Source organism: Peromyscus maniculatus, chromosome 1 (genome assembly GCF_049852395.1).
Source record: "Peromyscus maniculatus bairdii isolate BWxNUB_F1_BW_parent chromosome 1, HU_Pman_BW_mat_3.1, whole genome shotgun sequence".
Classification (NCBI taxonomy): Eukaryota; Metazoa; Chordata; class Mammalia; order Rodentia; family Cricetidae; genus Peromyscus; species Peromyscus maniculatus.
Genome location: NC_134852.1, coordinates 2,626,930 through 2,643,706, shown reverse-complemented (window position 1 = coordinate 2,643,706; position 16,777 = coordinate 2,626,930). Strand labels below are relative to the sequence as shown.

Here is a 16,777-nt window from a genome sequence, read left to right as displayed (position 1 = left end):
GCCCCAAATAAGAAAAGAATAAAAGGATACTATGCTACACTGGTTAATTTTTGTCCATGAGACTCAAGCACAGACATATCTTAAAATAGAAAGTCTTTGGGTGGAAGTTACCTCCATCAGATTGGCTTGTAGACATTTCTTTGAAGGCATTTATTGATTGTTGTTTGATATATGAGGACAAAGCTCACTGTGGGCCATGCCATCCCCGAGCAGATAGAGCTGGGTTGTATTAAAAATCAAAGTGAGCAAGCTGTTCAAAGCAAGCCAGTAGGCAAAGTTCCTCCATGGTTCTTGCCTCTGCTCCTGCTGGACTTTCTGACATGTCTTCCTTCAGTGATGGACTGTCAGCAGGAGAGGAAAGTAAGATAAAAAGGAATCCTCTGCAAGTTTTTTTGGTCAGGTTTTATAACAGCAACAGAGCAAACTGAAATATATACTGGCACTGTAATAACATTTGTGACAAGGAGCCAACAATGTAATAAACAGAAAGAAACTCGCTATTTCAGATGAAACCAAGAAAAACATAAGGGCAGTCATATAGTCCGTTTTGGGAGTAAGGATGGGACAGAGTCATAAAAGGTATCTTAGTTAGGGGTTTTATTGATCTGAAGAGACACCATGACCATGCCACCTCTTATGAATAAAAGCATTTAATTGAGGTGTCTTGCTTATACTTTCAGAGGTTCAGTCCATTATCATCAGGATGGGGAGCATGGCAGCACACAAGCAGATGTGGTGCTTGATCTGAGAAGCCTACATGTTGACTCAGAGGCAACAGGAAGTGGACTGAATGTCACACTTAGGAATTTTGAGAAAAGAGACCTTAAAGACTGCCTCCACAGTGACACACTTGTTTCAACAAGGCCATACCTCCTAATAGTGCCATTCCATTTGGGGTCCATTTTTTTCTCAGTCTACCATGGAGGTAACTCTGTTTGGCCTAGAACATACTATGCAAAGCATGCTAGCCTCGTACCAAACAGTTTGGTCTGTCACTGCCTCCTGAGTGCTAGGATTAAAGTAGTTCACCACTATGTCCAGCTTCTCTCTCCAACATTTTATGCTATGCAGTGATTGAAGTCTTAGCCAAAGGAAAAGGACAAGAAATGACATACATGGGATACAAATAGCAAAGCAAGAAGCCAAAGTTTCCTCCCTTGAAGAAGACATGCTTCTATTGAAATATATTATTTTGAGAAGTGTTACATTTGTTTATGCTGTGGAACATTTGTTTCAATAATGTGAACATGTGTTGCATTCTTTTATGTTGCATTTATTTAACCCTGTGAAGCTGTGTTACTTTGCCTGTGTAATTGGTCTAATAAAGTGTTTAATGGCAAGAGAAAGGATAGAAAATGCTGTCAGACAGACAGGATAAAAAGGAGGATAAATTTTGGAAGAAAATATTGAGAAGTAAGAAAATTAGGAGTGGAGGACTTGAGGGGCCAGCCATCCAGCTACAAAGCCACAGTGTCAGGAGTAAAGAAAGAAATACAGAAATAGAGAAAGAAAAAAGGCAGAGGCAAAAGGTAAAGGGGATATTTTAGATTAAGAAAACTGGCTAAAAATAGCCAAGCTAAGGTCAAGTAGTCACAAGTAAGAAATAGACTCCATGTATTTATTTGGGCACTGGGTGCTGTGGCCCCCAAATAGACAAAGAGTAATAAAGAAACCAACAACAGGCTTCCATATTGGAGATCCTAAACACTCCACAGAAAATATTTACATCAAAATGGCAGAATACAAAATTACTACAAAACTCAGTTGCTTCCCTACATACAAAGAACACATTTGCTGAGAAAGAATTTAAGGAAACCTCATTCACAATTGCCTCAGAAATATGGTAAAATAATCTTTATAAAAACTTGAAGGGCATAAATAATGAAAACTTTAAAATAATGAAGAAACTGAATATATCATTAGTAGACAGGGAAATCTTCCACATATATATGTATATACATATTATACATATACATATACACATACACACATATATATATACATATGTATATATATATATATATATATATATATATATATATAGAGAGAGAGAGAGAGAGAGAGAGAGAGAGAGAGAGACTGGAATACTCAATATTATGAAAATGATTACTTTAAGAAATTAATCAAGAGAACATAAGGGAACAGAATGGTCATGCTGAAATTGGGATGGAGTGGGAGAACAATGAAAGACATACCATGATAAAGGGAGACATCATGGGGATAGATATAAACTAATACTAGGGAAGTTCCCAGGAATCCTCAAGGATACCCCAGCTTAGACTACTAGCAATAGTGGAGAGGGTGCCTGAACTGGCTTACCCCAGTGATGTGATCACATCAGTGAATACCCTGTGTGTATTCATATAGCATTCATCCAGTAACTAATGAAAGCACTTGCAGAGATCCACAGCCAAGCACCAGGCCAAGCTCCAGGATTTCAGTTGAAGAGAGAGAAGAGGGATTCTATGTGCAAGTGGCATCAAGATCATGATAGAGAAACCTACAAAGAAAACCACACCAAACTAGTGAGACCTCATGAACTTTGACCAACAGCTGTGGAGCCTGCATGGGACTGGACTAATCCCCCGGCATAAGGGAGACAGTTGTGTAGCATGATCTGACTAAGGGGACCCCTGGCAGTAGAAGCAGGATCCCTTCCTGGTGCATGAGCTGGCTTTTTGGAGCATAATACCTATGGTGGGACACGTTGCATAGCCTTGATGCAGCGGGAGGGCCTTTGACTTGCCTCTACTGAATGTACCAGGCTCTGCTGATTCCCCATGAAGGACACCTTGTTGGAGGAGGGAATGAATAGTGGTTTAGGAGGGGTGAGTATGGAGGGGTGGGAGGTAGAAAGAGAGGGAGATATGTGGTTGGTATGTAAAATAAATAAAAAAATCCTTAATAAAAAAAATCAAGGAAAAGAGGAATAGAGGTAAATGTAAGTATCAGAGAATAAAACATTTAGACTTAAAAACATCACACACACACACATCATTTACAATGATAGAGATGACCCAGTGTGTAACCTCTCCATCCCAGTTCTTAAACGTTGACAGCTACCACAGGCAGCACCTGTCACTATAGCAAGTGAGAAGGGGAGTAAACAGTCACCACAATAAGTGATATTCTTTTTCAGAATGAAAACACAACATTTGAAATGCCCACATTCCTTTTTGACACTGAAGACAGAGAAAGATCTGGCCTTTGATATTCCCATAAGTCTATAATGGTACATGTGTTCAAGGTAGGGAAAGACAAAGGAAACACCCACGTACCTCACAGTAGATAGATCTCATACATGCTCCCCATCGTAGATTCAGAGGTGTGGAGTGATCACATGCAGAGTATCTGAAAGCTTAACTATTTGGCTACATGAATACTTGCTCCAGTGAAGCGTGGCGCAAATATTAGAGACCCTACATCTGCACTAGGAGTCACAAACTGATACATGACATTAGCAGACTTGGGAAGAGACTTGAATGCTTCTTGTGATACTGAACTCATTGGAGTCGTCTGGAGTTTCTTCTCTTAGGACACCACTGTCTACCTCACAATGGCACCTGTGAAAAGGAAGGCTGCCTATGATAAACCAAAGTAAAGAATGCTGTTTTCAACTTGGCTTTCTGCCTTGTAAAAGGAGGCTAATTAAAAAAAAATTTAAAGTCTCGCAGCTTGATAGAGGGAAAACAATTATTATTAAAAAGCAAAACATATTTTGTGTTAGTTTTTGGTGATAAGATTGGGAGAAAAGGACAGAAGCTCCCAGCATTGCTCTGCCCATTCACATACCTATCCTGCATTATATATCATGACATTTACGTGAAAAATGCAAACACACTTACAGCTCATCCAGGGCAAATCTGAGATACTCTTTCAAGTCCACCTGCACTTCACTGCTCTGCACTGCAGTAAGGTAAAAGACAGAAGCTGTCACCACCTCTCCAGGCTTGTCTTCATTCTGCTTCATTCCCCAAAAGCACTTGGGGTGAGTGAGGTTGGACATGAGGAGGGTGATGTTCAGGAGCCAGAAAAAGAAATGCAGAGTGAGCATCAGGTCCTGTTTCCAAATCTCTAAGCCAGTTGTGTGGACTGTGGATGCAGAATAGTTTATCTAATGGATAGCCATGTATACACATCTGCTTTTATGTCTGCTGTCCACTGGAGAGGTAATTTATGTGGCTGAAATGCCTTGTTCTCCAGATGGCTCCACTACCCTGGAGGAATTTCATGCACTTTCTGACCTAGAGCTGTGCAGTTGACGTCCACAGCAGAGGTTTAAAAAATGGGTTGGAAAATATATCTGAGGACATCTCAGCCTCAGGTCCTATGACATCAACTCACATCCCTAGACACTGAGGCCCATGGGAGAAAGCAATGTTGGGCAGATTGGTGCAAGGCCAGCATCTCTGTTTGTTTGAACAATTTTAGAAATGATGTCAGTGGAACGTGTCAGAAGATCCACAGCTGGATGTGAAGGTAAAGAATTGAAACAACCCATGACAATCAGAGCTCCTGTGGACACACTATGTGTTCTATTCCCAAGCCTCATGTGTACTGCATCCACCATTCATAGAGCATGAGCAGTATGGCCCATGCTATATCAGCCACAGAGACCATATAACCAACCAGTATCCCTGCTCTCCATTGTGAAGCTCCAACAATCAAGTCAAATTTAGAAATTCCTTGGCTATTACTGTGTTCAGAAATGCCCAGGCCATCATTCTCCATGAGAAATAAGCTTAATATTTGAGTTATGAAACATGAACTGCTTTTCTGAAGTCAGTTCCTTCTGATGACCTACTCCTCCAAATTTATCCTTCATTATCTATTCATTTCTGCTCATATTAGAACCCAGTAGTGACTCCAAAGCAGTACTGTGTCCAGTAGCTTAGAACCCATTATTAACTGGGATAAAGCCTGTGTTCAATGTGTAAGCTGTTCTTATTCCATTGTCATGTTCATATATTTTTGGCTGCATTCTAGAATATGTATTGCCAGTGGGAGAGCTCATTGATGAGTGTGGGCTGAGGAAACACCTTTAGATGATAAGGACTATAGAGCAAAGACCACAAATGTGGGGTGATTAGATGGTGTGGTGGATGCTAGATGTTATTTAGTACTGGAGATGAGGTACACAGAGTGGGTATTCTCTGGATCTTGTGGAATATTTAAAAATCAACATTTAACACATGCATGGCCCCCTGGTTCTGTGATAAGCTGCCTAAGACTGTCTAAGATGTGGATATAGACAGATGTGATGGGAGTAGATGTTCATATGAAAATGAGAAATTTCATGTTTCAAAACTGAATCTGTACTGATCACAGGAATCAGAATTAATTCTTTCTTTCTACTAATTATTGTTAGTTTTTAAATTAGTGCATAACATAATAGGATTTAGTGTGGCATTTTTATGTGATGTGGATATAGACAGATGTGATGGAAGTAGATGTTCATAGTATCTTTGGGATGCATTCCCCATATGCAAAGGAAATGCTAAATTCCTGGTCAACTCATAACAGGATTATACCACAGGCCTGGCAGGAGATGTCACATGCTATTCTGGAAACCGGACAACAGCTCTAGTGGCAAATGTGGTTCAAAGAGGAATCTAAAAACATAACAAAACAATGTAGGAATAAAGGTATACATGTCTTCCAGAATCAGCATTTTGAAGAAGGCCAATATGCTGCAGTAGTACAAAAATAATGTTTATATGATATCTAAAACTTAACTCTATGGTGAATGGCAGCCTTGAATGCATGGGATAGAGTTTAGGAACCAGGAAAAATAATTGAGTCATGTACAAAGGTTATACAAGGCCCAAAGGAGTCTTTCACAGATTTCTTAGAAACACTGACTTCAGCAGTAAAGAGAATGATCCTGATGCAGAAGCTTGTCAGATAATAATTGAATCTTTGGCTTTTGAGAAGGCAAATGCAGCATGCAAGAGAATAATCAGGCCATTAAAGGCAAGATCTACACCCTTGGAAGATTGGATTAGAGACACAGTTAATGTTCAGGCTCATGACCATGATATGTGGATAGGAGAAGCCATTTCAAGAGGTTTGAGGAATGTCAGATGGTTTGCATATGGAAAGCAAGGACATTTGAAAAGAGACTGTAAACAAGACATTCCTAGAAACAAGGAACAATGGCAACAGAATGCCTCTTCCATCTGGAGTATGCAGATGTTGTGGTAAGGGAAAACACTGGACCAAGGAATGTAGATCAACAAGGGACAGGTAGATAATACTTTGCCTCAGTGTTTGAGAACCTCCCAAGGGGCCTTAGGCAGGACCCCATAGCAAATCCAGTTCAGAACTTTCCTGAAGTGATAGAGGAACCCCCTACTCAGAGCAATTAAATAACCAAATGCCTATTGAAATAAACCAGACTACTCGGAGTAAGGGAACAACTGAGATAGAGAGAACAGAAAATTCAGGAGAAAACATAAAGAAAATTAATTGGCAAAATTGTATAAATGAACAAAGATCAACATTAACAATAAAAATAAATGGTATTTTTAGTCTGGTATGGTAGACATAGGTGCTGACGTGACCATAATTGCACCAGAATTTTGTCATCCAACTTGGCCTCTTCAGGAGGTAAACATACAACTGTTAGGAATTGGAACATTATCTCAAGTGAAACAGAGTGCAAGATGGTTCCAATATACAGGTCCAGAAAGACACAGAGGAAAATATAAACCAGATGTGGCTACCATAGCTATGAACCTGTGGGCTCAAGACCTGTTGCAACAATGGAATACTCAGCTTAACATCCTTACAACCTCAGAAACAAATCATAAATAAGCACGTTTCTGAGAGAAATATTAGAAGATATTATTCTAATGAGTGGTCACCAGCCATCCATATTATACAAGAACAGGGCACAACAACTGATGATCTCCCAAAGACACCAACAGCTCTACCTTTAAAATGGTCAACAGACAAGCCTGTATGGGTTCATCAATGGCCTTTAACAACAGAGAAACTCCAGGCTTTAGAAGAGCTGGTGGAAGAACAGTTAAATGCTCAGTATATTGAAGAATCAACAAGCCCTTGGAATTCTCTTGTATTTGTTATTAAAAAGAAATCTGGTAAATGGAGAATGGTAACAGACCTTAGAGCAATTAAAAAAGTAATTCAGCCAATGGGCTCTCTACAATCTGGGATTCCTTTGCCTACTCTGTTACCAAAAGGATGGCCTCTCATAGTTACTGATTTAAAAGACTGTTTCTTTTCAATACCCTTCCAAGAAAAAGATAGAGAAAGATTTGCTTTCACGGTGCCTACTTACAATAATTCTCAACCAGTTATTTAAACATTTCAATGGAGCGTTCTCCCACAGGGAATGTTGAATAGCCCAACTTTGTGCAAATATTTTGTACAACAGCCATTGGAAGTGATACATAAAAATTTTCCTAAATCTATAATTTATCATTATGGATGACATTTTTCTAGCTCACTCAAATGCAGATACTTTAGAAAAAATGTTTGAAGAAGTAAAGAAAATTTTGCCTTGCTGGGTATTACAAATTGCTACTGAAATGATACAAAGAGGAGATTCTATTAATTTTTTAGGATATAAAATAGAGCTACAAAAAATTAGACCTCAAAAGGAGCAAATTAGGAGAGATAGACTACAGACTCTTAATGACTTTCAAAGATTATTTGGAGACATTTCTCATCTACAAAGTATTTTTGGGATAAAAAATGATGAACTGAATAATTTGTTCAAAACCTTAGAAGGCGACAAGGTCTTAAATAGTCCAAGAGAATTATCACCTGAAACTGAGAAAGAATTGGCCTTGGTAGAAAAGAAAGTACATGAAAGATCGTATTGATCAAAAGCTGGATTGCATTTTGGTTATTTTACCTTCTAGGCATTCTCCTACAGGAATATTAATGCAGAGGAAAGATATAATATTGGAATGAATATTTTACCAAATAAACCAAATAAAAAATTAAAAACTTATGTGGAAAAAATCTCTGACTTGATTTGGAAAGGAAAATTGATACCTTATCAATTATGGGGAATAGACCCAGCAGAAATTGTCATACCTTTAATTAAGCAGGATACTGGAAAATTATGGACATAAAGTAAATCTTTGCAAAGAGCTTGCAGTAATTTTTTGGGAGAAATTAACTGCAAAGATCCCAAAAGTGAGAATTGATCTTATAAAGTGAGCTGATTGGATCTTGCCTCTAATTGTATGGGAAAAACCCATATCTAGAGTTCGTTCATTTTAAAAAGATGCAAACAAACAAGGAAAGGTATGTTACAAATCAGAAAATTTAAGTAAACTGGTTCAAAGTCCTTATAATTCAGTTCAAAAATCGGAATTGTATGCTATTCTTTTGGTATTAATGGATTTTTCAGAACCTCTCAACATAGTTACTGACTCTCAGTATGCTGAAAGAGTGGTATTACTTAATCAGACTGCAGAATTTATGCCTGATTGATGGGAGCTATAAGCCTAAGAGACCCTTGACACACATGCTGCCATATTTGGGTTTCTCTCCTCTTTTCTTAGATCTAGGCCTTGCTTAGGTCTCTATAGCACCAGAACTTCTTCTCACAGATATCAGAACCTCTTCTCAGATATCAGGTGAATGAGCTGCAGTTATGCAATTAGGCAGTTAGACAAGGGTAAATATATAATCTTCAGAGCAACATTTCCTGCTGGTCGAACAGCCCATAATTAAGTCCCTTCCTGCTTGCAACCCCCATAATTAAATCCTTTCCTGCTCGAAATCTCCTTTGCCTACCTATATATGCCTTGAGAGAAAAATAAAATCTTGGAGCTTGATCAGACATCCTGCCTTTTCTCATTCTTTGTGTCCCTTGACCCTCTCATTCACTGGCCCTCCCTATAGGTCCCCATTGAAGGCCCTGCTGGCTGGGGCACCTGATGCTTCAGAATTAACTTCACTACTTAATCAATTACAAGATACAATCAGGAAAAAGTGTCTTCCTTTATATATAACTCACATTCGATCCCATACTGGTCTGCCAGGCGCCCTGGCACAATGTAATTACGAGATTGATAAATTATTGATAGGAAATGTGCTAGAGGCCTCAAATTTCATAAAAAAAATTATGTCAATAGTAAAGGTTTAAAAAAGGATTTTTCATAAACCTGGCAACAAGCCAAGGAAATAGTAAAGAAATGTCCTACTTGTTCCTTTTACAATCAGATGCCATTACCAGCAGGATGTAATCCAAAGGGTACTCAGAGAAATGAAATCTGGCAGACTGACATGATTCACTTTGCAGAATTTGGAAAATTGAAATATGTACACCATACCATCGATACTTCTTCGGGATTTCAATGGGCAACTGCTTTAAGTTCTGAAAAGGCTTATTCTATAATCACTCATTTGCTAGAAGTTATGGCCATCATGGGTACACCTGCACAAATTAAAACTGACAATGCTCCAGATTATGTCTCTGTTAAAATGAAACAGTTTTTTTTTTTGTTTATTACAATAAAAGCATATTACAGGTATACCACATAATCCTACAGGCCAAGCAGTTATAGAAAGATCAAACAGAACTCTAAAGAATAGGCTAAATAAACAGAAAGGGGTAGCAACCCCCCCAGAAATAGACTGCATAATGCTATATGAACTTTGAATTTTCTCAATGCTAATGAGAAAAGAACAACAGCTGCAGAGAGACATTGGATAATAGAAAAAAAGTACAGAATTAAATCAGCCTATATACTTCACGAATGTGCTGACTTCAGAATGGAAACCAGGGTATGTGTTATGTTGGGGATAAAGTTTTGCTTTTGTTTCTACAGGAGAAGATAAGCTGTGTATACCATCAAAATTGAAAAAGGTTCGATTTGAACAAGAAAGACATCTTTATTAGAGGAGGTGATAGTTCATCAACCAGCATGGACATCCAATTTAAACTAACTTATACCATTAACACATGCCTTTTCATTGAATCAGATAATAACTTGCTGAAAGGGAACCTCTCCAAAATTAGTCTTGGAGAAATGTTTTGTTTTTGTCTTTTAGGAGAATGAAGGCTAAGGAATCTGAAGATCACTAACAAATGAGACAACTGAAGAAAAGGGACAAATCATCTATCCCAGGAAACAGAGTAAAATGACCTGTTGGTATATCATCTACAAAATTTCATAAGTCTTCCTAAATGTTTGTTTCTGTTCTTCTCTAAAGATATTTAACACTATTGATCTTGTAGTGCCAGTTCAATTAAAATTTAAAGCTGACTTTGGAGTTGGAGAATGGCTCTCTCCTTTGTTAACCTCAAGCATGTTGTTAAAAGGAAAAAACAAACTCTCTGTATCATGCCAGAAGAAAGAGCCATCTTCTGATATGAGACTGGAGAAAAACCAAATCAATTAAGCGACTATTTTATTATTACTGATCTCAATTCTTTGATTCTATTCTGATTCTTTAAATTTTTCTTAAAGTATGAATTTTATATCAAAATTTACAATATTTATATATATATAAATTATATATATATATATTTTAAACTTTGTTAATATATCAATGGTCATATAGTGTACTAACTAAATCTAGATAAAAGGCTTCAATGAGCTGCCTATACATGTCTTTGTGTTTGAGTCTTTATCAGTTTTCTGCAGGAAATCACGGCCAGGCCTAAAATCAACTGAAGTCTCCAGGAAGAAGATGGGGCATCACAGCAACAACAATTCTATGTGGACAATGATAATATCACTAAGCTGACCAACATCATTTATAGATCAACTTTGGAATGAAAACTGCTCAGAGCAATTTTGAGATGGCTAGATGAGTCGATCCAGTTTCATAGACTACTTAAATAAGGACTTGAGATAAACCCTGAACTTTGGCATATGCACAAACTGTATAACAAAGGATATAGCTACCTTTCCTAGAATTTGACAATTAACCTATTTTTTTTTCTTTTCAGAATAAAGATGCCTTCACCCATATCCAGCAGGAAGCAATTTTAAGAATATGACACTCATATTTCCAAATAGATTGTGTGGAACAGGTGGTTTTTTATCTTTTAATGGGTTTGGGGTTTGGGATAATTTTTATTGTTTAGGAGGGTTGGTTGCAAGTTGTTGTTAAGGGTTAGGAAAAGGGCTAAGTAAAGGAAATTAGATTTAAGTTTATTGTTTAAAAGAAAGAAAAAAAGAGAGAGAGAAAGAGAGAGAAAGAAAAGAAAGAAAGAAAGAAAGAAAGAAAGAAAGAAAGAAAGAAAGGAAGGAAGGAAGGAAGGAAGGAAGGAAGGAAGGAAGGAAGGAAGGAAGAAAGAAAGAAAGAAAGAAAGAAAGAAAGAAAGAAAGAAAGAAAGAAAGAGAAAAAGACAGTTACTATTTTTAAAAACTTTACATTGGATTGGATTGTTTTATATTGTATACAAATTATATATATTGAGATTGAGATTTTTAGAAAATGCTATATGTATATTTCTAATCTTGTTCAAGATATTGTACTTATACCACTCATTTAACAATGTAATGCAATTTGCTGATCCTTGAATGTTATTATTATCAACTATTAGAGTATAAAGAAATGAAAGTTAGTAGTTATACATTACAATAGAACTTGTCATCATATTAAGTATGTTTTCAAGATTGAGCAGAAATATTTTAGATAGAGAGGTCATCTTCAAACCCTTCAGAGATCTACAGAATATGGCATTTAAAATGTTTTAATAACCTAGAAAATTTTTCTTTTTGTTATGATTGTGAGACATGTCAGCTCCTGGCAGTACAAATCTACTTCAGATAAAATATGGGCAATGAAGAAACTGGGGCTGGAGAGATGGCTCAGGGGTTAAGAACACTGGCTGCTCTTCCAAAGGTCCTGAGTTCAATTCCCAGCACCCACATGGTGGCTCACAACCATCTGTAATGAGATCTGGCACTCTCTTCTTGCCTGCAGGGATACATGCAGACAGAACACCATATATGTATAAATCTAATAATCTAAATAAATCTAAAAAAATAAAAATAAAGAAATAAATAATAAAAAAAAATATGGGCATTGAAGAAACTGCATATGTAGTTAACTTTCATTGTGGCAAAAGTTAGCCCCTAGACAACAGAATATCGTGGAATCAACTGCTGACAAACAGGACAAAATGGACAGACAGGACATGAAACAAAGGACTACCAATTCTTGCCAAGACAAGTGTCATTGTGGCTTTATCAAAAGGCATCTTCTGAGGCCAGGACAATATGGCACCTTCCCTGAATTGGCCTTTGCAATATGGAAAAGGCAGCTGACCAAGCAATGGGCCGATGACTTCTGATGTGCAGTGGAAAAGCAGCTGAAACAATTATTCTTAAAAAATAACTAAGCTCACACCTCTCAATAGTAGACTGGCATTTAATAGAGGGATGTGGAGAAGAATAGGATGCCAAGATGAAGCCACACACACACACAGCTAAGAAGAATGAACAGCTGAATTCAAACAACATCAACAATTTCGAGAATTTTAAATCCTTAATCATGACATGACACTAGTGGAATTCAGGTCATTCTGGTACATGGACTGCTCTCACAAAATGTGAGGTCAAACTGTTGACCTTGTGTACATCCTACATCACAAATAAGTCTGTCAGATATGCTAAGCCTATAGGCTGAAGATGATGCCCCAACACTGTGGAGAAATCTCAGGTGACTGTCCAGGCACCTGGCTGTTTTTCAACTCACACTTTTTCTTGAAGTGGCTTACATGCACTTCCTGTTTTTATTTTTGTTAGGTAATATTATTACCTTCTTGGGTCTCTGAGAGAGTTGAAGATTAGTTAGTTATAATTGAAGATATGTTAGTCATAGTTGAAGAATAGTTAGGATAAAACGTGAATTAGGTACATTTTGGATTTACCAAAATAGGATAGATAATGGAATTATTTTTTTCTGAATTTGTCAAATACAAATGGACTAGACATTTTTATGTATTTATTGCTTGTATATATGGTATGTAGTTATTGTATTTTTGTAGAGAGTTTTTCTTTTATTAGTTATAACTTTTTCCTTTTTTCTTTATATTAAAATAGAAAAGGGGAAATATGGTAATATTTTATTTGTACTGAAATGTGATTTTATTTATATGTTAATAAATAAAGTAGCCTTGGATCAGAGCTAATAGCAAGCCATAGCAGAAGCTGGGCAGTGGTACATGCCTTTAATCCCAGCACTTGGGAGGCAGAGCTAGGTAGATCTCTGTGTGTTCAAGGATACAGTCAACATGGAGACACACGCCTTTAATCTCAATACTAACCATAGAAGACCTGGAGGTCTGTGCAAACAGGCAGTGGTGAGGAGGTCATGTGGTTGGGTTTACAACCAATGAGAAGGCAGAATAGAAATTCAATAAAAAGGACAAACACAGGAAGTAGGTCTCTTGCTGAGGAGGGCAGATGAAGCAGTGAAGGGTAAGGTTTTTAGCTCTTAGCTATTGCTCTGACCTCTTGGGCTTCCATCTCTGCAATGGCTCTGTGTTTCTTATTTAACAAGACAGTTACATCTACATTTGGCGCCAAATGTGCCAAATCCATAAAGAGGATTTCATGTCTTGGGACTGGTTCTCTATGGTCTTGGATGAAATCATACTGATTGTGGCTGGAGAAGATCCTAAAAAAAAAATTTATGCATACTGTTTGTTTTTCTGAAATCAAGGCCTCAGATTCAATGCCTGAGGGAAGTAATTATTGGGTAATTCCACAGCAGAGTGAAGAATCCATTTAGAAAGAACTTGGGATGGTTCAAGAGATAACTCAAGTCACCAATAAAATTATAAACAAATACTTACATATACAAGTTTTGTATATACACCCTGGACCCTGCAGAATCCACCTTACCATACTCATGGGTGGGCAGATACTTTGTTAATATGCTGTGCACTTGGATTTTTATATATTGCTTTCTGCAGTTTCCTATTTTTGAGTGCTCCTACAGAAGCATCAGTGAGTGCTGAGTCATAATGAACTACCATTTAACTGGTAAAGGAAATGTGGTGATTGTTAGATTTTTCCTAGCTTATGCTGTCTACCCACTCAACAAAACAATTGATTGGTTAATGACTAAATTTAACAGAGATATTATGAATGAGTAAGTCTTTTATTCATTTATTCCTTTTCAAGTTTTGGCATTTATATGCGCTAGGTGAAGTACAGACTCTAACATCATTCCATCTCTATCCCATTAAGATATTTCCTAGTGACTATTCTGGTATTTTCAAATAGAAGAAGGAATTAGGGGTTTATTCTTCCTCTTTTCTGTTGTAGACATAAGGAATTTCCCCCATATTCTCTGTCATGCCTATATCTCCTTGGGATTTTGATGCTTGAAATATTAGTTCTTCAAGAGAAAGATTATATAATAGAAGATGTATAGAATATCTGAGGGGTTTCTAGAAGTCTGCACACACTCCTGTGAGAAGGAATGATGTCACTAAAGTTAGTTACTAGCAATTTCCTTGTTTGAGGCTGTTGTGACAAATACTGTCTCAGTTTGCTGGAGAAGATTTCAGAGAGAGAATGTAGGAATTAGACACTGGGAACTACTCTATGCATTAGAAATGCCTTCATCTGTTTCAGATCCTTCATCTGACATTTAATATTTGTAATATCTAATAATGTATCATGTTCACCTGTATGCTGCACATATAATTTATCCAATGTGTATTTTGTTCATTATTATGAGTGTGTTTCTGTGCACACATTGACTGTGATTGGGCCTCTGAAAGATGTTTCTAGGCATTCTCAAAGATGCAGGATTAAGGCATACTGTCAGACTAATCTGCACAAGCATCTTTGGTCCTGCTAAAGAGAAACCATCATGTATGTTAGGATTTGAAAGAAGTCAGGTATATTTTATCCTAGGCTGACATGCCCATACCCGGAGGTAACCATATAATAAGTGTCAGAAAATGAGAACTGTGGCTTACACTCAAGTCTGAACTCAACAAAGGCAACATGGATATGTATATTCAGGAATTAAGTTGGAGGCAATGGATGTAAACCCACCTGAAACAAATATAGGACAGATGGATTGTTGTCCATGTGACATTACTATGTCTGTTGAAATATGGCTATTGAGTTCAGCGGTGAGTTCAGCAGTGGAAGGGGATAATGTTCAAGTGTGAAATGTCATTTGACATAAAGGATATTGTGATAGGTTTATTGTGAAATGGACATACCAATGGTAGCTGGGAAGATTTAAAAAATTGGCATCTCGATAATATATTCTATAAGAGAGTCAACTGGCTCCAGGGAACATTGCTTACTTCATGTAAGGTTACAGTGCTGTATGGTCTACCAGACACTGGATGTTGCATGCTAGGAGACTCCTCTGCCTTACAGCAGATAGTGTCCCTGTTGCTCCCTGTTCCTCTTCTTCTCCTCTGATCTCCAATCTAAACAGCTCAGGCACAACTCTCCATCAACCTGAGTCCCTCTTCAGGTTGTACAACAGAAACCGAATGCCTGCAAAGATCACACTTGTAATTTCATCAGCTCTCTGTGACAGGCTTGTCTAATATGTACAAGAAGAGAGGGCTTTGTCAATGTGATTTGATATGTTATGAAGTCAGAAAGAAACTAAAATAAACATATAAAGCTGTAAGCATTTAACATATTTGATTTAGACAATCCATGTTCAATTTATACTGTAAATAGAGAATGAGACAATGCAAGCATATACACTTCAACATTCATGACTGCTTTCATGCTTTTGATAAAAAAAATTTATATAGCTGTGAGGAACTATGTGTATAATTTAAATGAGAGATTGTTCTGTCATTCTCCAGTTAAATTTCCTCGCTGTGGCTGAATAAGTATATTTCTCTTAATTACCAAAACTACAAAACACCATAAGTCATAGAGCTAGCATTATTTTATATGACACTAATTTTGTGTCCTCTAATTTTCTAATTGGATTTTACTTTCTTGTCAAAATTAAGAAGATAGTAAATGAATAGTTGACAGGTAGTGAATAATGTCTAGTAGGTACAATATATGTCTACCATCAGATTAAAGCAGATTAATCTACATGAGCACATGTTGATGTACACTAATAGAATCTTTATGCACGGTGATTAATTTCCCTGCAAAGTAGTAATGACAGTTTCCCACTGTGTTAGAGTGCTTTTTCTTAACACTAACTTAAAATATGACTGACAGTATATTCAACTTGCATTGTCACAATTATCTGTGCATTTGTATATTAATAACTTGAAACAATTTATGTATTTGAAGAATATGAAAACTCAGATTTTAAGATTTTTATTCTATTTTGCTGGGGATATATTTCAATTTATACTTTTTAGTAATTAAAAGATATAAATATCTGCTCACTGGCTGTTTGAAACAATTTTTACAAGGTATTATTTATTTTAATATTTATATTATGTCACACTGAAGGTGTAAAATAACACAAACTTTTAGTTGTACAAGGTATATTTATCAGTTTACAAAACTATTTTTCAGAAATTGCACAGCTTTCATACTTCACTCTAAAGCTATTTTCTTTAAGTTTTTCATTGTCATAGTTATCAGTAATATTTATAAATGTTCATTTATCATCATGGCATCGGTATCTAGGGGATAGAGGATGATAATGCATCATATATAAATATGTGCAGTGATTAAACTATGGAAATTAACATGTCTTTCTTTTCCATTTTAATCATATTAATTATCCATTTTATAACAAGCCATGTTTTATTAGAACCAAGCATCTTACTGGGTATCATGGTGGTGATATGCCAATATCATGGTGGTGATAATGC

The 16,777-nt window shown here is 36.7% G+C and overlaps 1 pseudogene; it reads right to left on the bottom strand.

Annotated features, from left to right (window-relative positions):
* LOC102922696 (vomeronasal type-2 receptor 116-like) overlaps window positions 1-3,970 on the bottom strand; it is a 31,296-nt pseudogene extending 27,326 nt beyond the window's left edge.
* Window positions 3,971-16,777: the final 12,807 nt, after the last annotated feature.